At 37.8% G+C, this 14,483-nt stretch overlaps 1 protein-coding gene across 2 annotated transcripts in view; it reads right to left on the bottom strand.

Annotated features, from left to right (window-relative positions):
• Nucleotides 1-14,483, bottom strand: part of LOC309648109 (uncharacterized protein) — an 81,595-nt gene that overhangs the window by 39,046 nt on the left and 28,066 nt on the right. For both annotated transcript variants that reach the window (XM_082436243.1, XM_082436244.1), the window contains exon 4: nt 3,780-3,851. The gene's annotated coding sequence lies outside the window, so the exon portion shown is untranslated. The remainder of the gene's footprint in view (nt 1-3,779; nt 3,852-14,483) is intronic.

The raw sequence follows: 14,483 nt of genomic DNA, 5'->3' as shown, positions 1-14,483 counted from the left end.
TCCCGTATGCCACAACTAAAACCCAGCACAGCCAAATAAATATTTTTTAAAAAAATAAATAAAAGTGTACAGTGTATGTGAGCATTACACTGTGCATAGCATGAGGAAAATATGACCTGTTTCTTTGCTAATGAAGAGAGAAATAGCCACAATCCACAAAAAAGTAAATAGAGAAAAAACATAAACAGATATTTTAAAAAAGACATACAGGTGGCAAATAAACACATGAAAAAATGCTCAACATCATGAATCCTTAAGGAAATGAAACTATTGCACACTTATTAAAAGGGTAATTTCAAAAGACTGACCATAATAAGTATTGGTAACAATAGGGAAGAACTGAAACTGTCATACATTCTTAATAGGTATGTAAAATCGAACAACCATTTTAGACCACTGTCTAGCAGTCACAAGTAAGCCTTCATCTATCCTGTGACTCCGGATACTTTGAACTATTGGCTCAAGAGAAGTGAAACGTATATACATATAAAGAATTAAACACAAATGTCCATAGCAGCATCATTTGCAATAGCCAAAATGCTGGAAATAACCCAAATGCCCATAAATTGGTGAATGGATAAACAAATGGTTATCCATAGAAAAGGTACTACTCAGGAAAAAAAAAAAAGAACTGCTCATAAGCATCACTGAAGAAATCTCAAAATAATTATATACAATGACCAAACTCAGAAAATAAGAAAACATTTTATTAATTAATTCATATAAAATTCTAGAAATACAGATTAGTTTATTATAAATGAAGGCAAACTAATAGTTGCCTAGAGGGCTGAGGAGGGGAAGGAGAGGTTTCCAAAGGACATGAGGTAAATTAGGGGTGACAGCTATATTCATTACCATGATGATGATTTCATGGGTTCATATGTATGTCCAAAAAATTTTTACACTTTAAACAACTGCAGTTCATTACACACCACCTATATTGAAAAAAGCTTTTCAGGGTTCAAAATAACATTGAGACCTCCACTCTCTTCATAAAATCAGGTTGGGCAACCCTGTATTGACTCTCGTTCCTGATAAACTAAAGAGGGGGAGACTTGCCTCAGTAGCAGCAAATATTGGTGAGCAATGAAGTTCTTTTCCATCTCAGTCACCAGGAATGATGGCTGCATCCCAAATCCACACGGCTGGGTTAAGGGATCTCCCTTTTATCTAAGCCTGTTTTCTTCCTTGTGCATCAATGGCCTTGACGTGAACATCCCACAGAAGCTACAGGAATCCACAAAAACTTCTCTGACAATAAATAAAAAAGATGAACATGCCTAGAGGTCCTAATAGCTTCTGTGCACATTGATCCTGCAGTCACAATCACTGGAACATTTGTGGATACACTTTTATAAGCGACACATACCATCTACGGGGCTGCAGTTTCCTCCACTCTCTATTAATCAAGTGTTTCTGTACCAATGATTGCGCCCCCTTACCTCTGTACTTTTACAGTGACACTAGCTTACTGAATTCTGGGTATCAGGATACATGCTTCCTTTGCAGTATTTGGAGTAGGGATTCCCAGCAGCAGTAATGGGCATTATGTGAACAAGAAAAACGATTCATGTTGCTCCCAGAAGCACTCATTGTCACAACATCTTCCCACCTCCTCAAAATGTTTTCTGAGCCCACAAAATAATCCTGGCATCCAGCCCAGAAGTAGAAACACAAAATCCTACAGTCCTTCCTAGGAAGCCTTGGGCAACAATGCGGCCCAAGGGAGCAGCTTTTGGATCTAGGCCAAAACTGGAAAGACAGCTATATTCTTCCATCATTATCTCACCTCTGAGAAAAAGTATGGAATTCCCCCAAAAGCTGTTCATCCCTTAACACTGGCAGAGCCAAATTCTATTTTGAAACCACCTCACACAGCGAATAGAACACCAAGATCAAAGGCAGCTTGAACAATATCTGTTTTACTGCAAACCCCAAGGCACTGTGAGACAGAAAATTCTCAGGTTGGTGATTTGGAAGCTGGAAGTATCACATGAAACATTTCCCTGAAAAGGCAGTCTTTCTCAGCAAGCCACGAACAGAACTGAAATTGCGGCATCTCGTCCAAATCTGGGTCAGGCCCCGCCCAATATCATCAGAGAGAAGGGAATAAGAATCCCAGAACAGCTAAGACTACTGATGCTTTCCTCCAACAAATGGGGAGGGGGCAGAGATCGGCTTCCCTAAACATGATGGGGTGATGACGAACGCACACTGTTTAGATATGCCAGGTGGCAGAGGTGAAATCGCTGTAGCCACAGAAACTGGCACCAATATAAATCTGCTAAGAGACCTGGGCAGGTTAGAAAGTGCAACTCAGATCCTTACAGCTCCCCATATACCTGGGATGTATGAGGAATCTCCCCACTGTAGACACACCTCCAGGTATATGAAAGGCAATTCAAGTAGACATCCCCATCACAGGGATTCTCTTCCAGTGTAATTCTATTAAAGAAATTGTGCATCCCTGTACATCTCAGTCCTTTCCCTAGTGTGAACACTCTGGTATTGGTTGAAGCTGAAGCTTCAAATAAAAGATTTCCCACATACTCATAAGGTCTTTCTCCATTGTGAACTCTTCAGTCCTGAATGAGGGTGAACCTCCGGCTAAAAGATTTTCACATTCTTTGCACTTAAATGGCTTATCTCCAGTATGAACTTCCTAGTGTTGAATGAGGCTGGATTTCCCAAACTCAGCACACTCATAGGCCTTTACCAAGTGTGGACTTTCTGATGAGCTAAGCAGCTCGAGTTATGCTTGAAGGATTTCCCATACTCACGACATTTCTATGGCCTTTCATGACTGTAAACTCTCTGGCATTGCATGAGGCTGAAGTTCCAGCTAAACAATTTCCCATATTTGCTGCATTTATAAGGCCTTTCTTCAGTGGGAACGCTGATGATAAATGAGGTTGAACTTTGGCTGAAAGATTCTCCACGTTCTTTGGACTTACCAGGCATTTCTCCAGTGTAGATTTTCCTATGGTTACTGAGGTCATAGCTTCAACTAAAGGAATTTCCCACATTCACTGCACTCATAAGGCCTTTTTCCAGTGTGAACTCTCTGATGTGTAAGGAGACCGTACTGGCAGATAAAAGATTTTCCTGAATCACTGCATTCATACGGCCCTTTTTGCCAGTGTGAACTCTCTGATGTAGAATGAGAGGAACCTTTAGATAAAAGATTTCCCACATTCACTGCACACATAAGGCTTTTCTCCAGTGTGAACTTTCTGGTGTTGAATAATGTTAGTTCTTTGGGTGCAGGCTGTCCCACATTTGCTGAACTCACAAAACCCTTCACTAGTGAGGACTCTCTCATCCTCAACAAGTATTTCTGTCTGGCTGGAGGCTTTCTTGCCTTTTCCCCAGCTGTGATGACCTTTTCCACTGTGAAAAACAGCTTCACACTCCTTACTGTTGTTTTGTTGCTTCCTGGTATTAGTGGCCTCTTGCTGAAATCCCATGTTGGCCATGAAGTCCTTCCCAATCTCCATGTAGGTAGAGAGATTCCCTGATGCATAGACTGTGCAGCTCTTCAAAAACGAAGGTCTCCCCACATCACATCAGAAGGGTTTCTCTCTAATGTGCTGCCTCTGGTGCTGTTGAAGGTTTGCAGTGAAATAGAATTCTCTCCCACATGCCCCACATGTGTATGCTTTCTGGCCCCTATTTATTCCTTGCTCTTCAGCAAAGTGCAAAATGTCTCTCAAGACTAGGACACACATCTTACAGGGCTGGGCCTTCTCAGGAGATGAACCTGCCCTGGGAGTCCTCACCTGTTGACACTCCATCCTCAGATATGTTCTATTCAGATATGTTCTATTCATGCTTGACTCCACACCAAGAACCTGAAAACAAAGAAGTGATGGTGAAGTTCTTGTTGACTCCACTGGGGGTAGTGACACCGTCACAATTGTATGTCTGACACATGAAGGAAACAGTCCAAGGGATCGTGTTCAGGAAATGAAGTTGGGGTCACACTGAGGAAGCAGGTGCTCTCACCAAGTACAGGGCACAAGGACTGGATGAGGCCCAAGACAAAAAGCGAGTTCTACAATTCACTCCTTTGTCAGTTGCTTTTACCAGGACCACATCTCCTGGTGACCTACAATACTGTGCAGAAGTGTATGTCCAGCTCCAAGAAAATCTGACTGGAACAGATAACTGGTGTCCAAGAAATATTAAAGGATACCTGCGTGTTTGAGAACATAACAATGTCAGTAAGTACTACAGGGAAAACAGTGTGAAGACCACACGAGGTAAGTGGTTTAGAGAGGTGGCAGGGAATAGATTCTAGCTTAGCGTCAGACTGAAAATGGGAGTAATAGAAATAACAAATTGGCAAAGTGTCAAGAAAGGAGAAAGGAGTAGAGAAGTGATTTGGGGCTACTGGCAATGGCACTAAAACACTAGTCACACAAGATAACGTTCCTGATATGACTTGAACACAGACTTGATGTCAAGCCCTCTTCTAGCTGCCATTCATCTTATCCAGGCTACCTCTGAACTCTTTAACCTGAGACCAGAGTCATGTCCATCCCATGAAGCATCAAGCACTCTTCACCCCCAGCTGGAAAACTACATGGGATGCAAATGATACAAGTCCTAATGGAAAGTAAGGACAGGTGAGTGGCCAACACTGGCCCAGAGGAATTCATCGCACAACAAAGAAATGATATTTAAGTGTTCCAAAAAGAACCTCCAGTACAGCCAGAGAGAAGGATGTACAGCAGATGGAGAACCAAGTGTTAGGAATCCATCTCCTCACCTAAACAACAATTGTACGGGCAGAATATAACTGAGGTAACTATTTTACAACCCTGGATTCTACTGAACATTTGCAGTGCCCCAAAAAACAAAGTTTGAAGAGACAAAGGAAGCTTCAGAACCAGAATTAGATAACACAGTGATGTCGGAATGATCATATTGGGAATATAAAAGAATTACAATTAACATCCTAATTAGTATCTGCTAGTGGATAAAGCAGACAGCATACAAGACCAGAAGGGCAATGTAAGCAGAGAGATGGAAATTCTAAGAAAGAACCAAAAAGAAATTCCAGAGATCAAAAACACCAGAAAAGGGCTTCCCTGGTGGCGCAGTGGTTGAGAATCTGCCTGCTAATGCAGGGAACACGGGTTCGAGCCCTGGTCTGGGAGGATCCCACATGCCGCGGAGCGGCTGTGCCCATGAGCCACAATTACTGAGCCTGCGTGTCTGGAGCCTGTGCTCCGCAACAAGAGAGGCCGCGATAGTGAGAGGCCCGCGCACAGTGATGAAGAGTGGCCCCCACTTGCCACAACTAGTGAAAGCCCTCGCACAGAAACGAAGACCCAACATAGCCATAAATTAAAAATAAATAAATAAAAATTAAAAAAAAAAAAGTTTAAAAAAAAAACAAAAAAAAAACACCAGAACAGAAATGAAGAATGACTGTGATGGGCTTATTCATAGATTGGACACAGCTGAGGAAAGATCTCTGAGCTTGATGTTCTCATAGTAGAAACTTTCAAAACTGGGAAACAAAGGGGAAAAGAACTAAAAGAAGGAAGAAAGGAAGGAAGGAAGAAAAAGGAAACAAAGAAAGAAAGAGGGAGGGAGGGAGGGAGGGAAGGAAGGAAGGAAGGAAAGAAAAAGACATGCAAATCAAAACTACAATGAGGTACCACCTCACACAGGGCAGAATGGCCATCATTAAAAAGTCTACAAATAACATGACGGAGAGGATGTGTAGAAAAGGGAACCCAACTGCACTGTTGGTGGGAATGTGAGCTGGTGCAGCCACTATGGAAAACAGTATGGATGTTCCTCAAAAAGCTAAAGATAGTGTTGCCATATGATCCAGCAATCCCATTCTGGGGCATATATCCAGAAAAAACTATAATTCAAAAAGATACATGCAGGTTCTTATTAGTTATCCATTTAATACATGTTAGTGTATATATGTATAAAAAAATAAATAAAATTCAAAAATTAAAAAAAAAGATAATTGACTAAATTAGTCACCTGATATCGTAATTAAACATCGACCAATAAAAATTTTAAAGATTAAAAAAAAACAAAAGATACATGCACCCCTATGTTCATAGCAGCACTATTCACAATATCCAAGACATAGAAACAGCCTAAATGTCCACCGACAGATGAATGGATAAAGACGATCTGGTACATATATACAATGGAATACTACTCAGCCATTAAAAAAAAATCCCATTTGCAGCAACATAGGTGAAACTGGAGATTATCATACTCTAGTTGAAGTAAAAAAGAGAAAGATGAATACCATGTGATATCACCTATATGTGGAATCTAAAATATGACACAAATGAACTTATCTACAAAACAGAAACAGACTCACAGACACAGAGAACAGACATGTGGTTGCCAATGGGGAGGGGGAGGGTTGTGGGGGGGTAGGAGGTGGGAGTTTGGGATTAGCAGATGCAAACAATTATATATAGAATGGATAGACAACAAGGTCAACTGTATAAGCACAGGGAACTATAATTAATATCCTGTAATAAACCATGGTGGAAATAATACATAAATAATAATGTATATATAAGTGAATCACTTTGATGTACAGCAGAAATTAACACAACACTGTAAATCAAGTATACTTCCATTAAACAGAAACAAAAACAAAAAAAACAGAATACCCAAAAACTCTGGAACAACTGCAAAAGGTTTATTCATACTATAACTTATCCATATATAAACTTATAACCTTATAACTTATTCATCTTATAAATAAAACTCTGTAGCTTCTGGCACCCTTCACCCATTTCATCCAATCCACTTCCTCAGCTCTGGCAACAACTAATCTGTTGTCTGTATCTGAGTTTGGTGGGGTTTGTTTTTAAAGATTCCACATGTAAGTGTAATCAGGTAGTCGAGCTGACCCTTGAACAACATGGGTTAGAACTGCATGGGTCCACTCACATATGGATACTTTTCAATAAATACACACAGCATTACATGATCTGTGGTTGGATGAATTCACAAATGTGAAACTTCAGAATCAGAGAGATGACTATGGGACTTGAGCATCCACAAATTTCAGGATGTGCAGAGGCTCCTGGAATCAATACTCTGCAGGAACGGAGGGACAACTTTGTCTTCCCCTGTCTGACTTATTTCACTTAGCAGAATGCCCTCAAAGTCCAACCATGTTGTTGCAAATGATAAGATTTCCTTATTTTATGTTTGAATAATATTGAGTTGTATTCCATATATACGTGTTTGTTATCCATTCATCCATCAGTGGACACTTAGGTTGTTTCCACCTCTTGGATATTGTAAATAATGCAGCAATAACCATGGGGTACAAATATCTTTTTGAGATGATGACTTCAGCCCCTTTGGATAAACACACCGGTGGAACTGCCAGACCATATGGTAGTTCCTTATTTAATTTTGTAAGGATTCTCCATGCTCTTTTCCATAGTGGCTGCAACAATGTACATTCCCACCAACAGTGTACAAGGGGTCCCTTTTTTCCACATCTTCACCAACACTTATTTCTTGTCTTTTTCATAACAGACATGATATGTGATGTGGTATCTCATTGTGGTTCTAATTTGCATTTCCCCAACCATTAGTTATATTGAGCATCTTTTCATGTAGCTGTTTGCCTTTTGCATGTCTTCTCTGGAAAAAGCCTATTCAAATCTAACAGATAACACTGTTCAAAATAACACTAGCAACAGTGTACTCCATTATGCGTTTTTATACACACACACAGTATATATTCTTCTGTAAAAGTGAAATGAATGACAACAATGATACAATGGAGGAAAGTAATGAGGATTTTTAAAAATTAGAACGTACTCAAATTACCTGTCAAACCATACAGTGTTATTCGAAAGTGGACTTCGATTAGCTGTAAAAACATATTGTAAATGCCAGGGCAACTACATAAAAAAAGATAAGAAGTACAACTGATATGCTAACAAAGCAGAAAGAATGAAATCATACATAATACTCAATTAGAATCATAAAAAGAAGAGTGGAAGATTAAAACAGGAACAAAGGCAATGAATAGGAAATGGTAACAAATACATTAGATACTTATTTCACTATATCAATAAATTAAACATCAATAGTCTCAGTGCACCAATTCAAAGAGAGATTACCAGAGTGGATCTAAAAACATGACTCAATTATATGTTGTCTCCAAGAAACCCACTTTAAACCCATAGATGCTTACAGATTATATGTGAATGGATAAAGAAAGATAGGACACAGCTGAGGAAAGAATCTCTGACCTTGATGTCCTCTTAGGAGAAACTTCCAAAATTGGGAAAAAATAAAAAAGAGAAAGGATTAAAAAAAAAAAAAAAAAATTAAACACAATATCCAAGAACTGTGGGACAACTACAAAAGGTTTAACACATACATATGGAGAGACCTCCCTTGTGGTTCAGTGGATAAGACTCTGTGCTCCCAAAACAGGGGCCTTGGTTAGAGCCCTGGTCAGGGAACTAGATCCCACATGCCAGAACTAAAGATCCTGCATGCAACAACAAAGATCCCACATCTAGCAACTAAGACCCAGCACAGCCACATAAATAAATAAATATTTAAAAAAATACACACACACGGAAACATCACAATGAGAAAGAGACAAAGGAACAGAAGAAATATTTGAAGAAATAATGGTACAGAATTTGCACCAAATTAATGTCAGGCACTAACCCACAGATCCAGGAAGCTCAGAAAACAACAAGCAGGTTTAATGCAAAAAAACCAAAAAAACAAAAACTAATAAACAAAACCAAAAAAACCCCCTACACCTTGGCATATCACATTCAAATGTAGAAAAAAAATCCTGAAAGAGCCAGAGGAATAAACCCCTTAACCACAGAAGAGCAACAAAAAGAATTACATTTGAATTCTCCTCAGAACTCACCCAGACAATAAGGGAATTGAGTGAAACATTTGAAATGTGGGGGTGGAGTGGAGATGACACACACACATCACCAACCTAGAATTCAGTATCCAGCAAAATTACCCTTCAAAACTTATGTTCAAATAAAGACTTCCTGTGACACAAAAAAATTGCAGGAATTTATAAAAAGAAGTTTTACAGAGAGATGAAAAAAGATATAGATCAGAAATTTGGGTTTCATAGAGAAGGGGAGAACATCAGAGAATTTAAAGAATTTCATTTTCTTACAATTGACATGGAACACTGTATTTGTTTAAGCTGTATAAGGAGATTTGACATGTGTATACATTGTGCAATGATTACTACAATTAGTGAACATAGTTACAATTTTTTTTCTGATGAGAATTTTTAAGATCTACTCTCTTATCAAACTTCAAATATACAACACAGTATTGCTAACTAGAGTCACTATGCTGTGCTTAAATCACCAGGACTTATTCATCTTATAACTAGAATTCTCTCACTTCTGACACACTACACCCATTTTATCCACCCCCTCCTTTTCCCCCACTGTGGCAACCACTAATCTGTTGTCTGTATCTGAGTTTGGCTTTTTGTTTGTTTGTTTTAAAGATTCCACATTTAAGTGTAATCATGTAGTACAGTTGAACCTTGAACAACATGGGTTAGAACTGCGAGGGTCCACTCATATTTTTCAATAAACACACACAGCAGTAAATGATCTGTAGCTGGATGAATCCAAAAATGTAAAACTTCAGAATCAGAGGACTGACTATGGGACTTTAGAATCTGCAGACTTCAGTATATTCAGTGGCTCCTGGAACAAACCCTCAGCAGAAACGGAGGGACAACAGTATTTGTCTTTCCCTGTCTGACTTATTTCACTTAGCATAATTTGCTGAAGCTCCATCCATGCTGTTGCAAACGGCAGGATTTCCTTCTTTTTTATGGTTGAAAACACTGAATAGTATTCCATACAAACCACATTTTGGGTAGCCATTCATCCGCCAATGGACACTTAGCTTGTTTCCATGTCCTGGATATTGTAAATAATGTTGCAATAAACACAGGGTCCAGATATCTTTCTGACATAATGATTTTACTCCCTTTGGAGAAGTACACAGAGGTGGAATTGCTATATCATAATGTAGTTCCTTCTTTAATTTTTTAAGGATTCTCCGTACTCTTTTCCACAGTGGTTGCAACAATGTACATTCCCACCAACAGTGCACAAGGGGTCACTATTCTTCACATCTTCACCAACACGTATTTCTTCTCTGATAACAGACATTAAAACAGGTGTAAGGTAGTATCTTATTGTGGTTTTGGTGTGCACTTCCCTGAAAATTAGTGATAGTCAGCATCTTTTCAAGTATCTTCACAATTTGCATGTCTTCTTTACAAAAATGTCTACTCAGATCTAACAGATAACAGTTTGTTCAAAACAACAATAGCAACAGTGCACTCCATTATACATTTTTATACAACACACTTAGGTAGGTTTATGTAATATTAAAACAAATAACAGTAATCATACAATGGAGGAGTGAAAGCAATTAGGATTTTTTAAAATTATGAGGTATTCAAACTACCAATGAAGCCATATACTGTTATTTGAAAGTGGACTTCAATTAGTTGTAAATACATACCACAAACTCTAGGGCAACTACATTAAAAAAAAATGGAAAGAAACAAGTATGTCTGATATGCTAACAAAGGAGAGAAAATGAAATCACACAAAATATGCAATAAAAAACACAAAAAGAAGAGTGGAATATTAAAACAGGAACAAAGAAGGAGGAGAATGAATTGAACATGTTAACAAATATGTTAAACATTTATCCAACTATATCAATGTATGAAACCTCAATAGTCTCAATGCACCAATTAAAAGATTACCAGGGTGAATCAAAAAACAGGTAACATATGTTGCGTCCAAGAAACCCACTTTCAACATAAAGATGTATGTAGATTAAAGGTAAATGCATAGAGAAAGATAGATTAACACTAATTTTTTTAAAAAGTGGTAGTCGGGAGGGGGGCAAAAAAAAAAAAAGTGGTAGTAACTATATTAATCTCAGAGCAGATTTAAAGGAAGCAAAGTTATCAGGGATAAAGACGCCAATTCACCAGAATCCACAACAATCCTTAACATATCTGCACCTAAAACCAGAATGTCAAAATATGAGGCAAAGCAGAACTACAAGTAGAAAGAGATGAATCTGTTATAATATTTGGAGACTTCATTTATCATCCCTCTACCAGAAATGAACAGATCCAACAAACTGAAAATTCATAAGGATTTGTTGAACTCAGGAGCACCATCATCAATGCACTGGATAAAATGACACCTACAGACTACTAGGCTACTCCATCCAACAACAGCAGAAGAGACAGTCTTCTCAAGCTGACATAGAACATTCACCAGATAGACCACATCTGGGGCCAAAAGACACACCTTAACAAATTTAATTTAAGAACAGAAATCATTGAGACTTCCCTGGTGGTCCAGTGGTTAAGAATCTGACTTCCAATGCAAAGGAGGCGAGTTCGATCCCTGGTCGGGGAACTAAGATCCCACATGCTGCAAGGTAACTGAGCCCATGAGCTGCAACTGCTGAGCCCATACCCTCAACTAGAGAGCCTGAGGGCCGCAAACTAAAGAGCCCGTGCTTTCTGGAGCTCACGCGCCACAACTAGAGAGAGAAAACTTGCACACCACAACTGGAGAGAATTCCGTGTGCAGCAACTAAGACCCAACACAGTCAAAGATAAAAATAAATAAATAATAAATAAGTATTGTAAAAAAGAACAGAAATCATACATCTGTTCTCAGACCACAACAGAATTACACTAGAAACCAGTAACAGAAAGATAGTTGGAAAAATTCCAAAATACTGAGAAATTAAAGAATACACTTACAAATAATACATGGATCAAAGAGGAAATCTCAAGATAAATTTTTAAGTATTTTGAAAGAAACAAGCATACCACTTTTCAAAATATGCAGATGAAGTGAAAGCAGTGTTTATAGGAAAATTTATAGCATTGAATGCTTATATTAACAAAAAACAAAAATTTTAAATCAATCATCTGTGCTTCCACCTTACAAAACTAGGAGAAAATTAAATCCAGAGGAAGAAAGAAAGAAATAATTTAAACCAATAGAGAAAAATCAACAAAGCCAAGAAAAGCTGGTTCTTTAAAATGACCAATAAAATCAAAAACATTCTATTATTGCTACTGAAGAAAAAGAGGAGAGAGAACACAAATTACTAACATCAAAATGAAAGAAGAAACATCACTACAGATACCATAGACATTAAAAGGACAACAATAAAATATATGACAACAAACAAAACCATAAATTTGATAACTAGATGAAATGGATCAATTGCCTGAAAGACGCAGTCTACCAAAACCCACACAAGAAAAAATAGAAAATCTGAATAGGTCTACATGTCTTTAAGAAATTGAATCAATAAATAATAACCTTCTAAAACAGAATGCAACTGGCTTAGATTGGTTCACTGGTCAATTCTGATGAACATTTAAGGAAGATATTATACAATTATCTACAATCTCTTTCAGAAGACAGAAACAGAGGGAATACTTCCTAAATCATTCTAAGAGGCCAGTATTATTCTCTTAATACCAAACCAAAGACATTACAAGAAAACTGTAAACCAATACCTCTCATGAACACAGATGCAAAAATCCTCACAAAATATTAGGAAATTTATGCAAAAACTATACAGAAAGAATCATACACCATGACCAAGTGGGACTGATGCAAGGTATACAAGGGTGGTTTCACATTTGAAAATAAATATCATCCACGTCCTCGACAGGTTAAAAAACAGCACATGATCTCCTCAATAGATAGAGAAAAAGGATCTGACAATATCCCATACCCATTCATGATAAAAATCTCCAACATCTAGTTAACTAAAAAGAGGAAAACTTCAACTTGTTAATCCAAATAAAATTCTATAACTATCATCATACTTACTAGAGAATAGCAACAAGATTTCTCACTAAGATGAAAAACAAGGCAAAAATGTTTCCTCTTACCACTCCTTTTTGCCTTTATTTTGGAAGTCATAAGTAATGCAATGAGATGACAAGGTTATAGAGAAGGTATACTGCTTGGGAAGGAAGGAATAAAACTGTCTTCATTCTCAGATGATATGATCAGCTATGTAAAAAACCTGAAAAATAGACCAAACGAACAAAATCATGGAACCAAAAAGCAATTATACCAAGGTTTCAGGACACAAGGTTAATATACAAAAGTCAATCACGTTCCTATAAACCAGAAATGAACAAGTGAATTTGAAATTAAAAACACACTATCATGCACAATAGCATCAAAAAAGAAAAAAAAAGAGAGAGAGAGAAAGGAAAGAAATATTTAGTTATAACTCTACCAAGACATGTACAAGATCTACGTGAGGGAAACTATAAAACTCTGATGAACAAATTCAAAGGACTAAATAAATGGAAAAATATTTGACATTCTAAAATAGGAAGACTCACTATTCTCAAGATGTCAGTTCTTCCGAAACTCATCTATAGATTCAATGAAATCAAAATCAAAATCCCAGTGAGTTATTTTGTGGATATAAATACCCAGATCCTAAAGTTCATATAGAGAGGCAAAAGTCCCAATATAGCCAACAGGATACTGCAGAAGAACAAAGCTTGCAGACTGACACTACTCAACTTCCAGACTTCGTATGTCCAGTAATCAAGCCTGTTTGCTATTGTTGAAGGATAGAAAAACTGATCAATGAGCAGTATTGAGAATCCAGAAATATACTCATAGAAATATACTCAAATATTTGAAATATACTCATCTGTTAAATATACTTTAACAGATGAGCAAAGGAAATACAATGGAGAAAAAGGAAGTCTTTTTAATAAACAGTACTGGAACAACTGAACATCATATACCACACACACACAAAAATCTAAACACAAACCTTACACCCTTCACAAAAAAATTATCTCAAAATGGATCATAGACATAGATGTTAAATACAAAAAAACTTAAAACTCAGCAAGTAAAAACCCAAATACAGAATGAGCCAAACACCTTAATAGACAAGCCTCATTAAAAGAAAATGTACATGCATATACAAAGAGGCAAAGAAATGCAAATTAAACTCAAGAGATACCATTACATACCTATAAGAATGGCCCAAGTTGGGCTTCCCTGGTGACACAGTGGTTAAGAATCCGCCTGCCAATGCAGGGGACACGGGTTTGAGCCCTGGTCTGGGAAGATCCCACATGCCTCGGAGCAACTAAGCCCATGAGCCACAACTACTGGGCCCACGTGCCACAACTACTGAGGCCGACGGGCCTAGAACCTGTGCACTGCAACAAGAGAAGCCACCACAATGAGAAGCCCATGCACTGCAACGAAGAGTAGCCCCCACTCGCCACAACTAGAGAAATCCTGCATGCAGCAACAAAGACCCAACACAGCCAAAAATAAAATAAATGAAATAAATTTATTAAAAAAAAAAAAAAGAATGGCCCAAATCCAAACACTGACACAAAT

Source organism: Balaenoptera physalus, assembly GCF_965194825.1.
Source record: "Balaenoptera physalus genome assembly, chromosome: 19".
Lineage (NCBI taxonomy): Eukaryota > Metazoa > Chordata > Mammalia > Artiodactyla > Balaenopteridae > Balaenoptera > Balaenoptera physalus.
The sequence above is the reverse complement of the archived record's forward strand: the minus strand, read 5'-3'. Positions and strand labels throughout refer to the sequence as shown.